The 23,831-nt window shown below is 40.4% G+C and overlaps 2 long non-coding RNA genes across 2 annotated transcripts in view; one reads left to right on the top strand and one right to left on the bottom strand.

Moving 5' to 3' along the window:
- LOC307212360 overlaps nt 1-12,285 on the bottom strand; it is a 23,367-nt gene extending 11,082 nt beyond the window's left edge. The window contains exon 1 of the long non-coding RNA XR_013836961.1: nt 12,143-12,285. This is a non-coding gene — a long non-coding RNA (uncharacterized lncRNA). The remainder of the gene's footprint in view (nt 1-12,142) is intronic.
- The window catches only part of LOC307212371, a 23,959-nt gene continuing 12,303 nt past the window's right edge, over nt 12,176-23,831 (top strand). Inside the window, exons 1-2 of the long non-coding RNA XR_013836976.1 lie at nt 12,176-12,299; nt 12,736-12,834. This is a non-coding gene — a long non-coding RNA (uncharacterized lncRNA). The remainder of the gene's footprint in view (nt 12,300-12,735; nt 12,835-23,831) is intronic.

Genomic DNA, 23,831 nt, shown 5'->3' with positions numbered 1-23,831 from the left:
AGAACACAGACTCCAACAGAAAACTCCAGTGGGAAACTGTTAATTACAATTTATCAGGCAATTCAATTATGTCACCTGTAGCTTGAATTAATATTGCTTTGTTTTTAATCACATTGCATGTGATTATTGGCTTACCAATGCCGGGTTATTTGTTTTATCACCAACGCTGCCTCACTATATGGTCACCGCACTGTTGTGTTAATTGGTCAGGGTAACTTTGACTTTCAGGTAAATGTTGTCATTTAATTTCCCTCTAAATTTGCTCCTCCACATGCCACACACTACATGTGTATTTGTGCTTGCCAGTTCAGGACTGTACAACATGCAGCAGATAAAGTGAAGTATAGACCACAAAACTTATGCCATTAAAAAAAAGTTGGTCTATAAGTTGCCACAAGACTCTCTCTTACTTTTTTATAACATTGGAGCACATTCACCTATGTTTTGCGCGTGACATCATCATTTTATGTGTTAACCTTGTCTCTAAAATTATTCCTTTGTGTTATCAATCATTCTGTTTGTTAGTTGAGCTCTTTTTTTTTGCTTTATTTTTTTCACGGGTTTGGTGGAACAATTTACGGTGTGTTAAAGAAGGACTCCATAGTGACCAAACATAGAAAACTGAGCTCACACTTGGATACACTGTGGTATAATAAAATACTCCAATAAGATTGGCATAGATGTTAGGTAAAATAAAAATGCAAATACTCAGAAGATCAATAACATTCCATTCTTCCTGACCCATAATTTACAAGACACTTGGGACTCACTTACTGATGAAGATTAATATACACTGTTTGGGTATTTTCATTGAAAGCTGGCATTGGTTACACAGATAGTCTAAGACATCTTGATTACTAAAAAAAAGGCTGAACACAGAAAATGTTTACAGTAACAAAATGGTTTGTATATCATGCTAAGTCATAGTTTGATTTAAACCATAATTTCACCATGATTATGCCTCCCACCCATTATGATGTTTCCCCCTGCCCTCATGGGTACAAGACTTATCTTATATACAGTGGTACCTCGGTTTTCGAGTGTCTCGGAAGCCGAATGTTTTGGCTTTCGAATGCTGAAAACCCAGAAGTAATTCCTTCCATTTTTGAACGTGTTTCGGAAGTGGAACAGCTTCTGCTGTGTGTTTAATTTTTCCAACTGAACTTGCAGCCAGCCCTTTGCGCCTCGGTTTTCAAATGTTTCAGAAGTAGAACGGTCTTCAGGAACAGATTCTGTTCAAGAACCGAGGTACCACTGTATTATCATCATCATCACCATCATTTATATTTGTCGGTTGTTTTATACAAATAAGTCTCAAAGGAATTTATCATGATAAAATACAAACAAACATAATTAATTTCAAGCCAGAAAGTTTAAAAACAATGTACAATACATTTATAAAATGATCATCCAACCAGTCTTACCTCACTACCACTAAAATATCAGCACCACTTAACTATCAAAGGCCTTGGTAAATAAAAATGGCGTAGCTTGGTGTCTAAAAACAAACAATGATGTCGCCAGATGTATTTCTCTGGGGATAGCATTCCACAAATGGAGAGCAGGGCCACCACTGAAAATATCTGCTGTTGTGTGGTCACCCTTTCCAACCCCCTAAAATTGAGCACATGAAGGAGGACCTCTGATTAAGATTACAAAATCCAGACTGGTTCATATGAGGAGAGATGGCCCAGGAGTTACTGGGGTCTTGAACCATAAAATGTTTTATAGGTCAAAAACTGCTCTTAAACTGTGCTGAGAAACTAACAGTCAACCCCAAATTGGTATAATATTGTTATGAGTCTTGGGGGGGAGCGGGTTGCCATACCCCCCCCAATATCTTGGGCCAGCCCTAAAGCTGGCTACTGAATAGCTGTAGTTTCCAAAGGCAGCCCCATGTACAACACATTACAGTAATCTAACCTAATATGTCATAATGTTAGGTTCAATATCCCGGTATCTGGTTCAATAGATCTGTTAAGATCTTTGCACATTTGTCCTATTTAAAATTATTTCTCAAGGTGAATCTAGTTTGTTCTCTAAATCAAGCACTAAAGCTTCCACTATCTTTAATGCAATGATTTTCTTTTACGAACAAAATGGACAATAGCATCTCACTATATATTTTATGCTGATTTCACTACAAAAGGGGGTATTTCTTAGAATATTTGAATGCTAAGCAGCAGTTCTACTAAGAATCAGAGCTTGGCTGTACTGACCAATAATTCCAATAGTCACCACACCCATGTCATCTAAGTTAATTAAAAACAGAAGTGTTTTAAAAAGTAATATCAGTGGATTTTGTGGGTTTCTGATTTAGCCTCTGCAAAAGGAAACGAAGTGATTTATTTCATACTGGCTGTGTATAGTTGTTTGATTGATGGGTAGCCCAATTCACAACCCAGTTCACCTGAAGCATTTGGATTTCAGCCAATTCAGTCCCATTGGCTTCAACAGATCGTTTTAAATGAAAAGCCTTTGGGTTAGTCAGGTTGTGGATTTGTACGTAAAAAAATAATAATGATGATGATGTCTTGTCAAGCAATTTATTTACAAAAGTGCTGCCCAGCATATATATTTGGTATCAGTATTTATTTAAAATTTTTGAAATGCACCTTTTGTGGTGCAGGTTTTAACAAACTTCAGAAATCTTTCCAATAATTTAATGAAAGTGTTGAGAGGTCTAGGTTTCTGTCCTGCTAACTTAATGCCACAAGCCTCATTTCTGATATTTTGCACCCTGGTTCTCCAGCAAGGGATATGACATTAAGCTGGAACAATACTGATGGGTTGCAAAACCACATCTACCTGTTACTCCTAGAGGATTAATGAAAACATACAAGTAAACAACAAAATAGAAACATTGAAATTGTTACGGCTGTTAAAGCTCTGCACAATTTGGGACCATGATACCTTCTCTAATATGAGCCGGCCTGACCAAAGTTAATCAACAGGTGCTCTCCTGTGTGACCCTAATTCACATCTGACTGGAATGAAGGATGGAGACATTTTGGCACCTGAAGTGAAATGGTGCCCGCCCCCTGAGTCAGAAAAGAAGGGGTGAGTGAAGATCTACATCATAAACAAGTGGGGAAGAATCAAATTAATCTTACCCAATAGTTGACGTGGGAATCAATGGCCATTGGGGGGAAGAAGGGGCCCGCTCTGTATCATACTAGGTCGGGGGTTGGCAAGGCTGGGCTCTGAGGTGTAGAGAGCAGCAGGAGTGGCACTCTAGGAGGCTGAGACAGGCAAGGGCCCACAGCCCAGCTTCTTAGTTGGCCAGGTGGGGCTCACTAGCTCTGGGAGGACGGGGTGTGATTGCTCAGCTGGAGTAGGCTTGGAGCAGATGAGGGTCACCTGCCTCATCAAGCCCAGATGCTGCAATCAGCAAAGTACAAAAGGGAAGCAGAACTGAGGGGCTGTGTTTGCTCACTGTCAATGGAACTTGGTTTGGATGCTCCAGGATCTCTATGGGACTGTGCTTTGGGTTTGACTCTGGACGGTATCCTGACTGCAGGACTTCAGACCTAGCTACCTGGATTGACCCTGGATTGTGTTTCCTTGACCTCTGGACTTTGCTTGTGTGGCTTGACCCCTGGACTTTGGACTTGACATACCGACTTGCTGCCAGGTAGGCCAGGGGTTCAGGACACCAAATCAGCAGAGCTGTCTCATTTGGAAGCAGATTTGCAAATGGAACTAGAGAATGAAGATTTGCTAAAATAAAATAAGCAGACTATCCAAGCCTTTTATTGTATACCATATAGAAGAATTACCCTATAAAATTATTCTGTATTTTTATATATTCTTTCCCCTTCCCTTGAGGTGGTTATTTTTGACAGAGAAAATAGCAGGAAGGGGAAGGGTTAAGTATCCCCTTTCTCACACCATTCTTCCACTTAAACTGGGAGTCTCCAAGGGCTGCATTTCATTTTAAAAATACTGTCTGGTTTGACCCTGATTTTTTTAAGGTTCTGGTGTGCATTTTACTGTTATTTTATGTTTTGCATTATTTTCTCCATGTCATGGTCTGCATTTCATTGACCTTTGTAAAACATTCTGCATTTTAATTCATAAATATAAAAGCTAAGTATAGAGTCTTAGCTTACTAAGCTTATGGAGTTTAGTTTAGAGTCGTCTGCTTCTTTGTGACCATCAAAAGACATTTCCTTACTTGAAATAATTTAAATTGTGCTAACTGCGTTCCTAAACTTTGTGCTTAACAGTAATTTATTGCCATTTGATTTAGCTTTATGGTAGACTTCTGGCAGAAGCAGTGATAGCAGCTGGAAGACTGCTCTCCCCCTTCCCCCATAAACTGGCATTTGACAATAATGAGATTTATTTTAAAAAACTGCATTGTGCATTTTGATCTAACAATGTTAAGCTTCCTTTTCCTTTTAGAAAACCTTTTGAATCTGACTGACCAAGAGAATCTCCAAATACAAACCAAAAGTTCTGACATCTATTTGTTATGCAACTAGAGTACAGAAATAACTGAGGTATAAATAAAGATGTTTTGACAGGGATTATTGATCTAAAGAGAGACTAAACTGGAAAATGTGTTTATTAAGCCGTTATTTTTTGCCATATTGATATATGACACTGTCAAAGCCTAGGTCAGATAGAATGGCCTCTCAAGTTAATCCAACCATGGCACCACATTTTGTGTAATCCACATACTCTGTAGCCATAAGGGAAGAGTTGATTACAACTTAATTTTTTGCTTTTTTGTCTTTATTGCTATTAAATCATAAATCCCAAAGTAACAGTGGGTGTGTCAATAATAATCATTTGCTATACACCTGCTGTAGCTCTGTGTTGTTTCTTCAACTATATTTCTGCCAAAATACAGGCATGATAATATGGTTTTGATTAAAAGTCTATTCAGCTCAACTGTTGAATCGGTAACTTCCCCTTACTGCTCTTCCTCTTCTTAACACTCAGCTCTAGATGTTTTGTTTACTTTCGTTTAAAATGATAACGAAAATGTACTCACAATCAATGTTCTTCAACCTTGGGTCCTTAGATGTTATTGCACTACAACTCCCATTATCCCAACGACATTTGGGAACCCAAGGTTGATGAACATTGTTAAATTACCACAGTGATCTCTCGAAATCTTCAATTTCAGTCAATTCTTCCTTCCAGAGAAAAAGCCTGTCTCTGGCTACTATCCTTTGTTCTTACATAACTGTAGGAAACTAGGTTCATACGCTGTAACGAAGAGACTGTGCTCTCTGACAAGGAATAATGACATCTGCTAGAAATAAAATAGAGTGCATTGGATGCTATTCAGTTCTGAAACTCTGTCTGGAGAGCTGCTGAAATCCATAGCTTAGCTGCATGTGCTTCACATGCTTATTTACTCCATTTCTCTACCATTCTTCCCGCAGTGAGATCAGAGTGGCAAGGTTGATCTCCCCTTCCAGTTTTATCCTCACAACAACCCTGTGAATAGGCTTGGCTTTGACAGGTGAGGCCCACAGGAGGCAAGGGGCCTGTGGAGGATTGGAGCAGGGGGGGGAGGCAGAAGGGAATGGGCAAGGCCTGGCTTGGAGGGGGCAACTGGGGAACTACCACGCAGCATCGAAAAAAGTGCAGGGGGGGGAAATCATGAGGGGTCAAATAATGAACGCTGTTACGCCCAATCAGAAACAGCCTCTGCCGCAGCCAATTGAAAAACAGACCAATCGCTGAAAACAATCGCCAGCTACCAGCAAGGGAAAAAAAGTTCTGGGTTTAAGCAGTGGATGCACGCAGTAGCATGGGGAGGAGTGGGAGAACAAATGGAAAAAACAACAAAACAACAGTCGGATGGGCCGATGGCGCACATGCCACCAGTGAGGGCTCCGCGTGCCCTAGGTTCGCCACTGTTGTCCTATGTTTTACTCAGGTTGGCACCCCTGGTACTAGACCAGTCTTTTATCACTGTACATGCTGGCTCATTTACTTAAGCATGATTTCCATGTTTACTCTTAGCTATACCCTGCTTTTCTGTAAACTGCTTAAGGAGCTTTAAAGCGCATTTAAAACTATAAAATAAAAACAATGAAATGAAATGAAATTTTAACAGCAAAATTTCAACAGCTGTTGAAAATAAATTCCTTAAGCAGCTGCTCTAAGACAGCAGAATTTTTTTTGAAGAAAAGTCTGGTTCTGGTTGCATGCTGAAAAATCAGTGAAGAATCTCTTTGGGGGAGGTATTTAACAATCTAAGTGCAATAGATGAACAGTCCTGTCATAAATCCCCACCCCCTGTAATGAGACAGGACAGTTCTTAGGCCCTTGCCTGTTAAAGGAAGCAAGTTGGTATGTGATACTTAAATATTCTTTAAAAATTATTTGAATTATTGTTCCCCAGTTTTATTCTACAGGGTAGAATGGGTAAATGTTGTTTGTTTTGTTTTAACCGCCCATTATTGACTTCTTCTTTTTGTATTTGCTGGTTGAAAAAGTCATCACCCAAAGCCCGTGCAAAATCTATCAGCTTGGTGCTGTTATTTTTAACGTCCATTGACAAAAGGTCACATAATCCTCCTTGAAGCTAAGATGGTCAGAGCAGATGTTCAAAACTTTAAAAAGGAAAAAGGTGGGTGGGTTGGGAGGCAACTATCAGGACAATTTTGGGCAGCATGCTTTTCTGGAATTAGCAATGTGTCCTTTAGAATCTTCCATAACCTGGAATAGCTGTGAGTGTTTTTCTTTGGATGCCAAGTGACAGCCAGTGATGGGCAAATCAGCCACGCCTCTCACTTTGATTTCTAGCTTTTTATAGCATATTCTTACACACCACCCTAATCTCCGAGTGGTGCGAGTTTCCAGGGGTTTAGGCACTTACCAAGGGTTCTTATTTCCTTTGAAATGAGGCACAGCAGAGACTGTGGTGTCTTTATGATGTATGTGCAATAGACAACATTGCATACAAAAATGTATTTATTAGGTGAAACTCTCCATGAAAAAGCTGATGAATTTTCAGGGAGGCTTCTAGACGTCTTTTAAAAAAGAATACAAACAAAAATCACTAATTACTCTGCATTAATTTATTTGGTGCATTTAAATCCCGCCTTTCTTCCCTCATAGATACTGTCTGGTTCCCAGGCAATTTCTCATCCAAGCCTTGACCAAACCCAAACCTGACTGCATCAGGTCCTCTCAGACAACGCCGTAGGACCATTAATATGAATTTTACTTTGCAATTATGATCGATTATTATTATTTATTTACTTATATCCCAACTTTTCCCTGACAGGGACTCAATGCCCCTTACACCTAAAATGGAACCAGCTAAAAACATAGGGAAAGTAGTGCAATTATTTTTTAAAAAGGTAAAGGTAAAGGTACCCCTGCCCGTATGGGCCAGTCTTGACAGACTCTGGGGTTGTGTGCCCATCTCACTTAAGAGGCCAGGGGCCAGCGCTGTCCGGAGACACTTCCGGGTCACGTGGCCAGCGTGACATCGCTGCTCTGGCCAGAGCCATGCTTTAATTACAGATACTGATAAATCAATAATACAAATCCTGTAACAAAAATATTATAACCTAAGAATTGCTTTGAGGATCAGGCAAAGATCCATGTAGCCCAAGTGTCTTTGAGAACCTAATAAGCATTCCGTGAAGGTTGAGTGATTATGAGAACAAGACCTCACAATGGGACAAGACCTCACTGTGGTTCCTTACAAATATTAATTTTTGGGAAGAGTAAATGGATGAAGTCATTCTCAGTCAAGGACTTGCCATCATTGCTGTCCTTTCCTCTCCTTCCCCCTCCCCCTTGTTCTTATACTAACCTTCAAGGTGGTTGCTTAAATCTGATTTTCCATCTGGATAAGGTGACTATGAAACATCATGGCCAGTGATCTGTGACTGTAACATCCCTAAAAAGAGACACATTTCCAGACCCCAGCTTGAACCCCTTTTTATTTTTGAGGGGTTCTGCTTTTTTAAAATTTATCCCAAGGCAATAACTAACTAAATGTATTTTGCCTTCCTAGGACAAAGCATATGGGAAAAGGCTCTCACAAAGTAAATAATAGTATATATGTATTATCACAAATTTAAAGTACAATAATTTACAATAAAACAGCAGACCAACATCAGAAATAAAACTGCATAAAAAAAGACTTTTCAGTGAACAGTTTATAAATACATAATTGCAAGCTTTAAGTGGAAAACGTCAACAGGAACAAAATGGTCTTAAGAACCAATTTAAAAATAGGCAAATAGGAGGCTGGCTAGCTGAACCTCTCCTGAGAGACTTTTTTATAATATAGGCATCACAATAGAGAAGGTTGTTGCTCTTTTCCATACTAACTACACTTCTCAAGGCTAGTCAGACATTTCACAAGATGGTGACCTTTCAATTCCACAGACTAGAGTCACCTGGACTAGAAGTCACCTTTTTCTTCAACACTGGTGTGACAGACATCAATCAACCTCTTGTCAGTGCACTATGCCAATCATTTAGGGTTCCTTTTTCAGTCAGCCTAAAGTCTTCCAGAATCATCTTTCTCAGTTCAGCTCATCTGTTGGCGATTTTCCATGTGGGAATAAACACCTCACCCATTCCAGTTCTGCTTTGAAGTATTTATTGAAGAATTAACACTATAGCTTGTATAACTGCTGGCCTAAGGAAAATAAAATAGAACTATATACAGTACAGGGACGCAGGTGGCGCTGTGGGTTAAAGCCTCAGCGCCTAGGGCTTGCCGATCGAAAGGTTGGCGGTTCGAATCCCTGCGGCGGGGTGCGCTCCCGCTGCTCGGTCCCAGCGCCTGCCAACCTAGCAGTTCGAAAGCACCTCCGGGTGCAAGTAGATAAATAGGGACCGCTTACCAGCGGGAAGGTAAACGGCGTTTCCGTGTGCGGCTCTGGCTCTGGCTCTGGCCAGAGCAGCGATGTCACGCTGGCCATGTGACCCGGAAGTGTCTCCGGACAGCGCTGGCCCCTGGCCTCTTAAGTGAGATGGGCGCACAACCCCAGAGTCTGTCAAGACTGGCCCGTACGGGCAGGGGTACCTTTACCTTTATCTTATATACAGTACAGGGGGGACGCGGGTGGCGCTGTGGGTTAAACCACAGAGCCTAGGACTTGCCGATCAGAAGGTCAGCGGTTCGAATCCCCGCAACGGGGTGAGCTCCCATTTCTCGGTCCCTGCTCCTGCCAACCTAGCAGTTCGAAAGCATGTCAAAGTGCAAGTAGATAAATAGGTACCGCTCCAGCAGGAAGGTAAACATTCTTCCTCTCTGCTCTTCAACCATCTGGACAGAGTGACCAGCACACTCTTTCAGAGGTTGTCTCATACAGAAGTCTGTCACTGGGGAGAAAATTTGTTGCTAGGATCAAACTTGCCAGCGGCAAAACTATTCAAGGATAATTTCAAGTCTGTTTTTAGACTACACTAACACCTCTACCACACTTGAGGCCACAGGACTATCTTGGAGGGCATGGCAGAGACAGATTTAGGGGAGTGCGACTGGTTCAGAGCTTGGCTCAGGACAGTCTGAATGACACGTTTAGTCCTCCACCACTTCCTCTCCCCCTGCCACCTGACTAAAATAGGACCATTAATTTCAATGGGTCTATTCAGAACATGGCTATAACCCTTAATGTTATTTCCAACCTTGCATGCAAATTAGAAATGTTCTTGTTTTACGGGTGTTAGGATGGGAACAGGTGGCAGGCAGTCTTTCACCTGCTAAATAAATCCCACAAGGTGGTCATAAATACCTGTACTTCTGTTGTGTCTGCCAACAGTTCACAAAAGCCACTAAGCTGGAGGGAGGGAGGGTTTGGCAAGTAAGATTGTACTTAATTGCACCCTGTGTGTATACAACTACACAAAAACATATGTAGAAGGTGGTGGTTTAGAAGCAACTACAACAGTATGTTCGTGCAGACAGGCGTTTGTGTTAAAGGAACATTTATTGCTCAAGTTAACAGCGCATTTCTCTTGCCTCCAGTGTTAACAAATGTTACATTGAATGCTCAGAATGAAGGGTTGTGAGTTGACAGTATGGCCCTGCTGTTTTATGCTTCCTTCCATGTGCAAAGCTGCCCCAATAAATTTGGGTTTCCAATATTGAATAGCCAAAGCAACTCATGCCCCCAAGTGTTGTAATCATTTATCCCCTCCCCTATGCAAATGTGGAAAAGGCAGAAGGCTGATGAGAGCAGCCTTTTGGATTGTAAACTTCCACCATCTGAGACTTCTATGCTAAATAGCAGGTCTATGTTTGCATAACTGAAAACAAGGGCCGAGGAAATTTTATTTCAGCAGCGAAAATATTCCAATCCATTATTTTTTGTCTGGTTTTAGGAAATAGTAGAATACCAGGCAAGCTAGTGGTTGCTCCAAGCTCACACTGCATGCCCCCCCTTTTTTTTACAAAGCCATCCTTATGTTCCTATACAAATAATTTTGGAACTTTCACCACTTTTGAACTAACGTAAGTTTTGCTGCCTGTTTTTTTCTGACTGCTCTATGGAAAATCACATGAATCTGACCTTTGAAGAAGTGTAAGTAAACCATTTTTAACTCATCAAACATGTGATCTTTTTCTATGCTAGGGGAAGTGGAGAACTTTGGAAGGTATATTTTAAAGGTCTAATAGGCTACATTCCCATGCTTTACTGTGCTTCATATTTTGTGATTTTAAATCTCTGCTGGCATTCTCTCACCAAAGAGTACTTGCACCAAACCTGGTTCTTGGCACCCAGGGAATTCTCTTTTTGTGCATTTTTTTTTTTAATTTCTCAGCCAATAATAGCACATAAGCTTCACTGTTACCCTGAAGTGACAAAATGGCTGAAGCAAGCTATGATTTGAGGCTGGCACTCAGGAAACATAGGCAAACATGCCAAGTGATTTCATCATTCTCCAATAATGTGAATAATTATTTTAGAAATCTCCTTCCTCTATACTTTTGTTGCTTTTTTTTACTATGTTCACACTGTGGCTGATATTTCTGAGGGAAAATTCTGTCTTGCCTTTTTCTCAAAACACGTGTGTGTGTTTAATGTTCTCCTTTCTGCTTCAATGACTGCACAAAGTGCTATTATCTGTTTTCTCCCTGAGCATTAAAGCAATTCTTTAAGTGATAGACCTGCCCAGAATGTTTCTCTGATCATTATGAGACTGCCAGTCGCAAGTGTTTTTGGTAGCAATTTTATGATCGCCTAGCCATGTGGACTAAAAAACATGTTTTATTTAAAAGGAATGCACTTTTGCATGGTGTAATGAGACTGGGATACAAATACCTCTCAATAGGACACATTCTTGTGAAATGATTTAGTGTCCCAGCTGGGATTTGGCTCCTAGAGATTTCCAGATTTGTTGCTTACTAACGTTGGTTCATGTTTAGGGCAGAGAGAGCAATATTACCTTGTGAGAAAAGCCAGTTGAGGGTGAGGGGTGGAATGGGGGGACGCAGTGGAGAGAAAAATAGTCTTGATTTTCCCAACACTGGCTTGATGTATCACAAATGACATATTAGGGAATAACATTGCTTTCCTCTCTGCTGCTCATTCTATAACAAGGTTTCCCAAATGTGAATCTCCAGTTGTTTTTGGACTACAATTCCCATCATCCCTGACCACTAGTCTGTCTAGTTAGGGATGATGGGAATTGTAGTCCACAAACGGCTGGAAAACCACGTTTGGGAAACCCTGCTCTATAAGAACTAAGGAGACAATTTGCTGGATCCATGAAAAGCAGGAAGGTCAGCGGTTTGAATCCCCATGATAGGGTGAGCTCCCATTGCTCTGCCCCAGCTCCCGCCAACCTAGCAGTTCAAAAGCACACCAGTGCAAGCAGATAAATAGGTACCGCTGCAGCGGAAAGGTAAACGGCATTTCCGTGTGCTCTGGCTTCCGTCATGGTGTTCTGCTGCGCCAGAAGTGGTTTAGTCCTGCTGGCCACATGACCCAGAAAGCTGTCTGTGGACAAACGCCGGCTCCCTCGGCCTGAAAGAAAGATGAGCACTGCAACCCAATAGTCGCCTTTGACAGGACGTAACTGTCCAGGGGCCCTATACCTTTACCTTTTTACTGAACCAAAGAAGAACAAAGCAATTTGTAAATCCAACAGTAGAAATGACCTCAGAGTTCCAAGTGCAGGTCCTAATCAGAGCAACACTTACAGTTCCTTACAGGCACTCTCTCTCCAAAAACATCTGATGGTAGTGCAGGAGCCTGGACAAATCTGCAACTCTTGAAGCAGGCAAAACATCCAGGCCTCTTCCAAGCTCTCTGCCTTCTCCTCCAAGCTGGCTTCCGGAATTCTCCTACAAGAAAAAGGTTAGTGAGCATGCTCCACTGCTGTAGAGAAAAGGGGAGGGGGTCAGATTATGGGCCCTCTGTTGGCTTTTACAATGTCTCTTCCCTGCTCCTAATAAGGATTACAGCATGGGTTACCTATAGATGCAAATTTATAAATAATTACTATACTTCACAGGCTTTTGTTTATTTGTTAAGCTGTTTATATACTGTTTACCTAGTGAAGTTTCTAAGTGGTGTATATATAAAAAAAATTAAAAAGCTTGCAGTAGATTTATCAATTGAAATTAAACAGAAAAACAGAAAATGTCCTTAAAATTGCCTGCTGAAATAGAAAGAATCATAGAATCATAGAGTTGGAAGAGACCACAAGGGCCATCGAGTCCAACCCCAATTATTGAAAGGTTCAATAAGGTTCAATAGAAGTTCAACAAGGAGTCATCTTGTCTAATCGCAGCGAGGAAGAAGTGCCACAGAATTCGGTCAACAATACAGAATGCCCAGCTTCTGGTGCGCTGGCCCGGCCTGGCCCATTTCAACACCCTGAGATGAAATGGTAAGGTGCCACCTTTCCCTGGTCACTCCCTCCCCTCCCCCGAACTTCTCTCCCATCTCTAGTGTAAATTAATAGACATTTAAAGCAAAAAATCTTGATTATTATTCCTCCCTACCGATCTGTGCAAGTGATAGCCATTTGTTTGGTCCTGGAACACATACTTTCCTATGACTAATCATTATATTATATGATCTGTCTCACCTCATGAGTTTGCTCAAATAAGTTTACTCTTTCACTGGCTGAAACAGATTCCTTGCAGTTCGCAAAATAGAGTACATATGGGGCTGCATGTGACTTTGCCGTGCAACTATGTTATAGTGAATGCCAAAAGGGGAGAAACACGTGGAAACAAAGCATGATTTTCAGCTTGCAGACCCTTGAGTTAAATTTAAGTGAGCACATATGGGGGTAAGTGGCAGAACTGAAATATGACTAAGGGAGAGGGTGGTATTTCAGAACTGGAAATCATGGAAATTTTGATCAGCAAGATGGAAACTGTGGGGTTTCAGCTACATTCTTCTAGAAAGAACCCAAGAAATCAAACAAAAACTTGGATGTGCTCAGAATAGCCGTGCACATCACCCACAGGAATATACATACATTTTGTCTGGGTCAAAACACTGATGGGAAAATGTTAGGCTTTCAATTCCAGGCTCTGGAAGCACCCATGGTTCAAATTTGCATTTCTTTTCCAGGGGTAAAAATCCACCCTGCAAGTTTCAGGTAGATGCCGGCTGTTCATGGTGTTGACTGGCAGGGCCTCTAAAATGTTATCAAGAAGCCTTCCTACCCCTCCTGTCCTAGACTTGCTTTGCACTTAGCAAAAAATCCATATATAGATGTACAGATATAGTAAGAGAGAGCAACAAATGAACGCATATGTCCATTACTATTCTTGCAACACTTTGAAATGGGGGAAGGGCAAGACTGAGCTGGTATTCAGTTCACTGAAATGACAGGTATATGTGTTCTGAAGATGGAAAACAGGGACAAACTGTGAGCTCTCCTTTAATATTAGGTTTGTCTTAACCCTTAAAAACTGGTTAATTTTTTGCTGTGTAAGAAAGTTAGATTTCTTCATTTACTGTTGCAACAAAGATTATTATTTTCTGTCCTATTGCACCTTTATTCTGCATTAATATGCTTAGGGATGGAAAAAGAATTTGATTTAGTACACATTTAAAGGCAAATCATTTTTCGCTTTTTGAAACAATAGGTGAACTGAAACACAGCTGTCCTTTGAAATTTGCACATCTGAATTTCACAGTTCAGTTCTCCAACCACTTTTTACAAAAATTGCATATGTTAGGGAAAGCTGTACATAAATATGAAAATAAAATACAAACGTGCATTATATTAGGGTGAATTACTTGCAGAAATGTGTACATTAGTCAAAACTGCACATAAAAATGTGTGCGTTAGGAAAAACATCATGCTAAAATCTGGTGAATTTTCATGAGGATTTTTTTTAACAAACAAAAAACTTGCAAATTGTTGCAAATTGTGAAGAACTTAATTTAAAACTGGAAAAGATAGAAACTGAGACAATTAAAACTGAGACAGATCCACCCTCAAATGTGCTGTTCACTGCTGTGAGGGCCTTTGGGTTAAAAAGCACCATATAACATACCTTAACATTTTTAAAAAAAGAAAAATTCTCCCTGCAAAAGACCATTAAATCAACAGTCTAAAATTATCTAACCATAACACTGCTTAATGCACCAGCATCCTCAGTCCTTCCTCACAGGAAAGGTGTCAGGACCCGATCATTGTCCACAACCATTTTTTTGCCCTTCTTTAACATGAATGCTGTAAAAGGGGGAAGAGTTTGAAGTTCATCCTCTTCCTTTCTTAAATAATTGGATCCATTCTGTGAGAGTTGAGCTTCTCAGTCATTCCCTTGTTTGTTTGAAATAAACTAACGAATTAATAAAATATTCTATATAATTTTTCAGTTGCCCGCAAGAGTCTGAAAAGCTACATTTCCCCCCAGAAAGAAATAAAAGACCATTGTTAAAGAGATTATTTTGCGATAGCCTTCAAAGCATATGATGCAATTCCATCAACTTCAATTGCTCTTAAGGGAGACCCAAATTATGATGGTATAATTCACTTTCAAGAGGCCTGCTGATAGGGCTCATTAGTTTAATTCCACACATTGTGCTTATTGAATATATAAGTAATTTGCTACTCAATGAGCTGTGAACATTTTCTGGGCACCTTCCATCTCCTTTTTATTTTCCAGCCTAGACAATTAGATCAGAAAAGAGCAGAACATACCAAAAAAATCTTAGAACATGCAAGTAAGCATGACTGGATTGGCTTTTGGCCTTATTTTTATCCACCATAATGTTTCTTCAAGCTTAGACATGTGTTTGCTCCACAGTTTATCCTATTTATATGCCAAAGTTTCAAAGTTCAACTATTTTAGACTTCTGTGCATGGAAAATAAGTGTGGCTGTTTTTGTTGTTGTTATTCTGCATTGGAAATAAGATACCCAATGATTTATTAAATGTGAAATAAAATAGAGAGACAATTTATGATCAACACTTGGAAACATCTGACTAATCCTTTCCCCCTGTAAATAAAATTTGCAAACTAAACATTCAAACCCAGCTGAATATATTTATGAGGAATCATAGTTGTAAACTGTATTGATGTTTCAATGTGAATATTTTATACTGAAGTTCTGCAATTTCCCTTTTTAAAAACAAAAATTCAGATCGTCAACAAAAAATAACTAAGGGTAGGTAATAAGTTTTGGCTACTCCAGTGCTGTTGACTTCCAGCATTGGCAAAAGCTTCCATCAACTATATTTATCCTTGTAATGGTGAAGTCGTACTGGTACGAAGGTCTACTTTTCACCAGTCTTGAAAGTATACCTTGCACCAGAGCAATAATAGCTACCATGTAATGATAGAGCTTATAAATTAGAGTTTATAAAGCTACCCCCTTAGTGTTAATGAAATGGACTTGTCCTATAGTCACATGGCTTAGTCTAGTTTCAAAGGTGAAGTTGTTGCTCAAGTTTGTATTGGACGTGCTGAGCATAAAGTTATTCCAAGCCATTCCTCATTCCTTTAGCCTGTCTGTGGACCCAGAATCAACCAGTACTGGTCCACTGTTACTGGAATAAATATACTGCAGAAGAGCATTTTTCCTCTTGGGCGAATGGTGCCTTTGTTGTGGCTTAGGGCACAAGAGCAAAAGACACAAACCAGGACCAATAACAACATTTTTTTTATTTATACCCCCACCCATCTGGCTAGGTTTCCACAGCCTCTCTGGGTGGCTTCCAGCAGAATATCAAAACATAATATAGAAACACGATCCACCATGTTCTTGCACTGTGCCATTAATTTCAAAGAGGCTTGAGCATTTCAGTGGACTGTGCCCTGAACTTTTAGCCCTAGCAGAGAATACGGAAGTAGGGGAATCCCAAGTGATAATCTTGGGATGCCATGGGAATTCCTCACAACACTTTCTCTGGATTGAGAACTGGGCTTCCATCTGTGTTCCCTTAGTAGCCTATAATGCTGATCAGATTTATAAAAAGCTATTTTGTGATGGTAGGTCCGCTTTCTGTGGTTAAATCCATGGCTATGCCATTTAACAACTGTTTTAAAAGCCTGCAGGAACATAAGCAGGTAACTCCAGTATCAAATGATTCCAAAAATAGCCTCTAACAGAAGTTCCTAAAGCTTTTGCCTGATGTGCATAGAAAGATAATAAAACCACTGCTAATATATTTTCCACTTACATTTCAGTCAGGAATAGCAATCCTACTTGGGGCTTTTTCTGGTTTCAAGCAAATATCTCCATAGATTGTCTCCCAAATTAGTCTTACTAACATGGAAGTTGTGAAACATTTTCAACCCCTTGATTTGATAAATTCTCCCTTCTTCAAATTTTACTAATTGATTTATTCACCCAAATTTTGACTGCTGCATTTTCCTTTCTATCTAAAGTTTCTGGCATCTCTGTTAATATTTGGAAGAGCTATAGTAACTGACTTTATAATTGGATATACAGGTATCACACTGACTCAAAATGCATCTTAAAATCAGAAGGAAACCAAAATAATGAGGAAAGCATTACTCTTAAGATTTCATTTGTAGATGCTTTCAGTAACGTTAGCACTGGTTGGATATAAAAATAATACTAATAAATATGAGAAAGGGTGCTTAATGGGAGCAGCCATTGACATAAAGGATTCCCTGGTGATCTACTGCAAATCAACCAGAGATCCAGTGCTTTGTTTCTGGGGGGACGCAGAAAATAAGGAGTGACACTGGTTAACAGGGGCCATTGGTGCATGTGTCGTAGCTTGAATAAAAAGGAAACTACATATCTTTGAACCTACATCACTTATGATTGCCATATTTTTTCTGTGTTTCTCTTATCAAGTAGAAGACAGGTCTTCTTACTACAGCCTTTGAGTACCCAGTTCTTTCCTGAATCTCCTGTTCAATATCTCTTAGGATGATAAAGTTGAAAGCATTGAGATGTAAACCTGGTTCCATGACAAACTGTGGGTGTACTGCACAATGTAGTACTGCAGGTTGGGGGAGCCAACAAGAAATGCCTGTCCAGAACTAATTGGTATTTTTTTGAGGGTGGGGGGTTGTATATGTGCTAAACTTGTAATTCCATCTATTTATTGCCTTGCAGTAGGGATAAATTTGTGAATTCACAAAAGGGACATCGCGATCATGCGCCGCACTTTGCTGGCTTTGAAAAGCTTGTGAGTAACACTGAGCAATTAAGATGCCCTTTTTATAGCTCTTTCAAGTGTAATCAAGTGAATAATTGAATAAAACCGAATGAAGGCCACAGCAGGCCACCCACAAGTATGCTGGCTTTTCATAGCTGCTACAAACAGATGAGAAACTCAGGGTGGGGGAGGGCCATCTATTTCACAATGCTCCTTGTGCTGTATGGATTATGCAGTGAATTTGAGGCTTGGCTTTACGTTTCTGGATTCTTAACCACAAAGGTGGCAGCATCGTTGTTACTTATTTTATTTGCTGATGCTCAGTAGTTTCTTAGGACTGTCTGCTCTAAATTACTTTGGTGATGTACTGCTCGCTTTTAGTGGCAGAAGCCCCCCAGGGTACACCTGCCTCTTCACTGGTGGCGCTGATTTGGGGCAAGATCGTGGGAAGATCTTGCCCCAAACTGGCAACAATGGCGATACTGCTTCCCCGCCAGTAGCAGATGGGGCAGGGCATGCAGTGGTGCCAGAGAAGGCAACGGGAGCGGGAGCAGATAGATGGTGGTAGGAGCAGTGATGGCAGCAGGGCAAAGCAGTACTTCCCATTTTGCCTCAAACTGGCAAACAGGACGCGTTCCCCTTGCCACAGCAGTGGGCCTTTGACTTGCCAAAGTTTGCTGGACCAGTGTGTTCCCACATGGCAAAAGCACTTTGCGCTTCATGGGCTGGCAGCCAATCCAGGGAGTTGTTATTATTACTATTGATTATTTTATTATTATTTCTTATTATTGCTTATTAGTAGTATTATGAGCTGTATGTGGTCATGTCAATAAATATTCCCTAAGCAGCTTACAGCAAAACAATATCAAAAATATAATACATAGCAATTAAAACAACAACGAAAAGGACAAACAGCCTGCAGCCCTGATTCCCCCACAGGTGCTTTCTAAGTATTAAAGATTAATGCAACACACCTTCAATATAACATGCATTTTGCACCTTGAACCTTTGGACTATGCATATGAACGGTGTTGTTAACTTTTGAAAACATCCTTAAACAGCAAAATGTTATGGCAAAACCTCCTCTCTAGGTTATTAATGTGCTAATATAAAAAGCATAAGAGAGCCATTTCAAAATTGTATGTCCTGTCCAATGAGATTTTTAAAATTTGATTATCACTTGGAGATAATTGGAACATAAGTATTAGGATTGCAGCTGAATAGAGCCTAATGTAACTTCAATAAAGTCTTTCAGCTTCAAATTAACGTGCTTTCGAGGAGGTAATGGCTTTCTAGGAGGCAATTTATCTCTCCAATTAGTTTTAATAAGCACAATGACAAAGGTAAAATGAACTAGTTTACTGGGCCACCTGCTTTTGATGGGAGTCCACTAAAAGATTGCTTGGCCTCTATAATTCTCTGGGATCAACCCATAAACAGTGCTATAGACAATTTGATTTTAATGATGTTTAGCAGTGATTTGGGGAGGCCTCTGTAATCCAAGAATCTTTGGTTACAGCTGAAACTTGTGATTACAAATAAACATTATTTTACTGCTTTTTCATTAGAAACCTTGGGTTGTATCCAGTGGTTGTGCAAGTGGAAGGCAGCTTACACAACTGAGACCTCTTTCCCTGCTTTCCTCTGAAACCCACTGTACCACCCCTTGAAGAAAACCTTTCCAAGGTGGGGCTCCTGAATTTGTGTGTGTGTGTGTTAAACAGGGCTGCAGTGTAATCACTTGGAATCAGGTGGAGGAATATTGCATTAGTAGAGCTCTGCTCATGCAACCATGCAATGCAGCCCTTTCCCATTTGAGTTGCCTAGTAAAATAGAGTATGTCTTGTGGCTGGAACACCATAAATTTAAAATACTTTTATTTGGGTCAGCATAAACAAAGGACTAACATAAACACTTTTTTGTTACAAGCTTAAATCTTAATAACATTTTGTACAAATCAGCACAGTACCATCAAGAATCAGCAGGAAAACTACATACAGTGGTACCTCGGGTTAAGTACTTAATTCGTTCCGGAGGTCCGTTCTTAACCTGAAACTGTTCTTAACCTGAAGCACCACTTTAGCTAATGGGGCCTCCTGCTGCCACCGCGCCACTGGAGCACGATTTCTGTTCTCATCCTGAAGCAAAGTTCTTAACCTGATGCACTATTTCTGGGTTAGCGGAGTCTGTAACCTGAAGCGTATGTAACCTGAAGCATATGTAACCCGAGGTACCACTGTATGTAAGAGGTGATCCTATCCAGGTCAGATTGCAGGTGCACAACCAGTGACCATGTGAATAAATGCTGTTGCAGCCATGCGCATAGCTCCACATTAACAGTATAACTCATTTAAAACAGTGCAAGCATCAAATTACACACACACACTTGGCCAAATTAGTGGAGAATGCACAACCCACAGTACTCCATCGGCAATGTGCAGGGTCTTCAAAACAGGATTAATTTTCAACACACAAACTATACATAGGAATGGTTCTTAGTGCCTCTTCATCACCTGTGGAAGAGACAGATTTGGGCTTGATCCTGCCAGAGTTAAAGAACCTATACAGTAGTACGTCGGGTTACATACGCTTCAGTTTACAGACTCTTCTAACCCAGAAATAGTGCTTCAGGTTAAGAACTTTGCTTCAGGTTGAGAACAGAAATCGTGCTCCGGCAGCGCGGCAACAGGAGGCCCCATTAGCTAAAGTGGTGCTTCAGGTTAAGAACAGTTTCAGGTTAAGTACAGACCTCCGGAACGAATTAAGTACTTAACCCGAGGTACCACTGTATATTCCATTTATTTCCATGAGAGAGTAAAGCTCATTTCCTCCAATTTCCTTCTTTAGGCAAGTAAATGACATTGAATAAATTGCTTAGGCCACAACTTAAAAAGTTAGGCTGGTTAATTTTAAATAAGGCTATAGATTGTTTCAACATAATTTTGGGGAAGCTGCATTTTTAGTAGTTTTCAGCTTCCCTTCCAGCCACAACCATGAAGCTTCTAGACTCCGTAATGTGGCCACAGTTTGAGTGCTTTGCATAACTGGGCAGGCTTTGATTTCAGATTAATGCTTTTATCTAAAAGTCCTCCCTAATGAGTTACAGTATACCCATATTGAATAAAACCATACACAGGTACATAAATGCTTTTCTTTCCCTCTCCCCACCTCCTGCATTTCTTTTACAGAGCTGGCTGGGGCATAAATGTCATATTGAGATACTCGCTGTGTTAAAAATTAGTTTCACTAATAGTTTCTTGCTGTGACATGTACAGCTGGAGCAAAAACACAATTGATTTTTCTCTGAACTTGTAATCGCTGAACTAATTTAAAGCTGCATTTGCACAAAGTAGCCATGAAAGATGGGTATGTAAATTGGGCCCAGATTTTTATTTATTTAAATTCTCATTTACATAAAATCATAGAATTGTAGAGTTGGAAGGGACCCAAGGGTCATCTAGTCCAACCCCCTGCAAGACAGCAATTCTGCCCACAGTCATCCCTGAGGTGGGCATCAAGTCCCTATAACTGACAACACTAAACTGATTTCATTTATTTTAATCTATATAATACAGTACATGCAAAGTAGGATTGCCCTTAGGATTTAAAATATGTACACATCTGATCTTTTCCATTATGTATTTAATGGGCCTGCATGAGACACAAATGACTTTTGTCTGAATTCATTTAGATGCCATTGGCTTTCCAATTTTGCATGCTCGGCTGACCTTCTGTACTTTTTCCATGCAATCTATATATTGAAAACAATCAGGACATATCACAGAGAGCACTCCCATGTATACAGCTTGTACACACTTGATTGAAACATAGAGGTTAGGAGTGATAATTAGTTGAAGCTTGCCTGGAAATGATTAGAAAAATATTTCGTGGTCAGGAATAAGGAGGGCTACAGCAAAATGTTGCAGTATGGAGAGCTCCTTCCAGGGTTCTAACTGGGCAGCCGTGTCTTTTTCCAGGACGCTCCATTCCATTCTCCCTCTTTTCCACCCGCTGACCAGTCACATTTCCTGCCCACTGCATATGCTAATACATCTCTATTTTGTGTTGATGGTGCTACTGTACTTGTTTCACAAGGATCAGCAGTCAGAAAAATAGAGAACTTCTGAGAAAGCAAACCAGGCTGGATCTAGACACATCAAAAAAAGTTTCAGGGAAACAGGTTGTAAGCCTCATAATGGGAAATCGTGTTGCTGAAAGATGGAACTCCACAGCGCCATCGCAGTGTTATAACGCATTTAAAACACTTTTTATTTACTAATGTAGATGAGTCCCCATTGAAGGTTTCTTCATGTTTCTTTTTAAATATTTCTGTCAGAGATAGGTTGGGTTTTTTAAAGATGCTCTGGTGTATGACTAGAATCTAGCTTTAAGGGTTGGAAGTTACTTGAAAATGAAAAATCTGAGGAGTTTTCCCCCCTTAAATTATACCCTTTAGGTCTTCTCCTGGCCTCTCTGAAGCCTCTGAAACCCCCCTCCCCTCCCCACCCTAACTCACACACCACACTTCATTTAACTATGGGTTAAAGTGAAGTACAAACAAGGCCACTGAATGCAAGCACCTTTTTTTGCTTAGTTTTCCTGTTCTGTCCAGTCACTTAATTCTTTGCATTTTTACATCTTTTAAAACAGAAATCTGCTGTTTAGTACTTTAAAAAAAAGAAAAGAAAAAAAAACATATTGTTCCCAGCATTGTGAGCAGTTTTTCCAGGCAGGGGAAACCAGAAGAGGTTGTGTATATGTGTGTGTGTTTTTATGACTGAGTAAAACAGAATTCCCTGTGGGCTGGTCTGCTTTTCTTCCATTGTTCCCCTTAGCATTTTCTTGAAATGTTTCACTCACTAATTTACTCTCCAGCACATTTATAGCCTTTTATATTTAGGATTGTGTGCACTGTATGTATGAGAGACCTGCTTTTTCTGCTTCCTGTCTACAGTTTCCATGTATTGACTCTGGTATATTCTCGTGTGGGTTGTTTGTGATGCATGCAGCTTTAAAATGGCTGGAGAGCGAGTGTGGGGTTTCTCCCTACTGCTAGACAAGAATGAACCGGCTGCAAGATTTCAATTACCGTATAGGTGCTTTCCCCCATAATAAATTTTGAAAATGTACCCTGGAGAGGCCAGGTTCACTTAATGTTCCATTTACACCCTGGTTTTGGCCAGGAGGATCATCATTCCAAGGATTAGCAGTCGCAAATTTAAAAACAAACAACCTAGACACATTAATTCCCACCATACAATTCAGATAATGTCTAGTTTGGCCCAAGAGTCCCAGCGTAAATGAATATAATAGCTGAGAGGCTTTTTCAGTTACCATGCAGTGGGGCTTCCATTCAAAATGCAGCACTTTAGCATCTGTGGGATTGTCCCTGTTCCAGTTCCTGAGACTGCACACACACGATTAGATGTTGCTCTCATAGGATCATCATCTGTGCAAGTAAGATGGGGAATGAAAAGGACTGCTCTGAATTGCAGGTTCAGGCTAGTCACTTCTGTGCGGGAAGCTGTGCCAGACACCTCCCGTTCCCTAAGACTTTCCACAAGCTCCGAGTATGCGGCTGCTTCAGCAGTCCCACCAGTCAGCTTAAATAGACCTGTGGACAAACGCAAACCACAGCGTTGCAAAATGTAACAATCAACAAAATAGTTGCTCACTGGATCAGTGCTCACTGGATAGTGTAGCTGCTGCTGAATCCACTAGCAAGATTCCCACTACAGTGGACGCTCGGGTTGCGAATGTGATCCGTGTGGGATGCACGTTTGCAACCCGCAGTGTTCGCAACCCACATATGCGGGTTGCGATTCGGCGCTTATGCGCAAAGCACAATTTAGCACTTCTGCACATGCATGACTGCCGAAACCCAGAAGTAACCCGTTCTGGTACTTCCGGGTTTTGGCAGTCCGTAACCCAGAAAAAACGCAACCTGAAGCGGCTGTAACCCGAGGTATGACTGTAGTATGAAAATTTTTCATTGATAACTATTTGCTGATGAAGACTTTATTCCGAAACAGTGAACTATTCCGGACATACTGTCCTCTTGAGACTTCCTTTTAACATTTCTGATAGACGTCTTCCTTTGAGACTTTTACAGGACATCTTCCTTTGAGAGACAGCTTGGCATTCCTCGCCATTCATTGACTTGTTTGACGACTCATTTGACTCATACACAACAACTTACAGTCACTTGTATATTTTGTGAGATGTACTGTATGATATATACATTATTTTGAAGTGGCATATTAGTATATTTTGAATGACAT

Source organism: Podarcis cretensis (assembly GCF_951804945.1).
Source record: "Podarcis cretensis genome assembly, chromosome: 3".
NCBI lineage: Eukaryota > Metazoa > Chordata > Lepidosauria > Squamata > Lacertidae > Podarcis > Podarcis cretensis.
The sequence above is the reverse complement of the archived record's forward strand: the minus strand, read 5'-3'. Positions and strand labels throughout refer to the sequence as shown.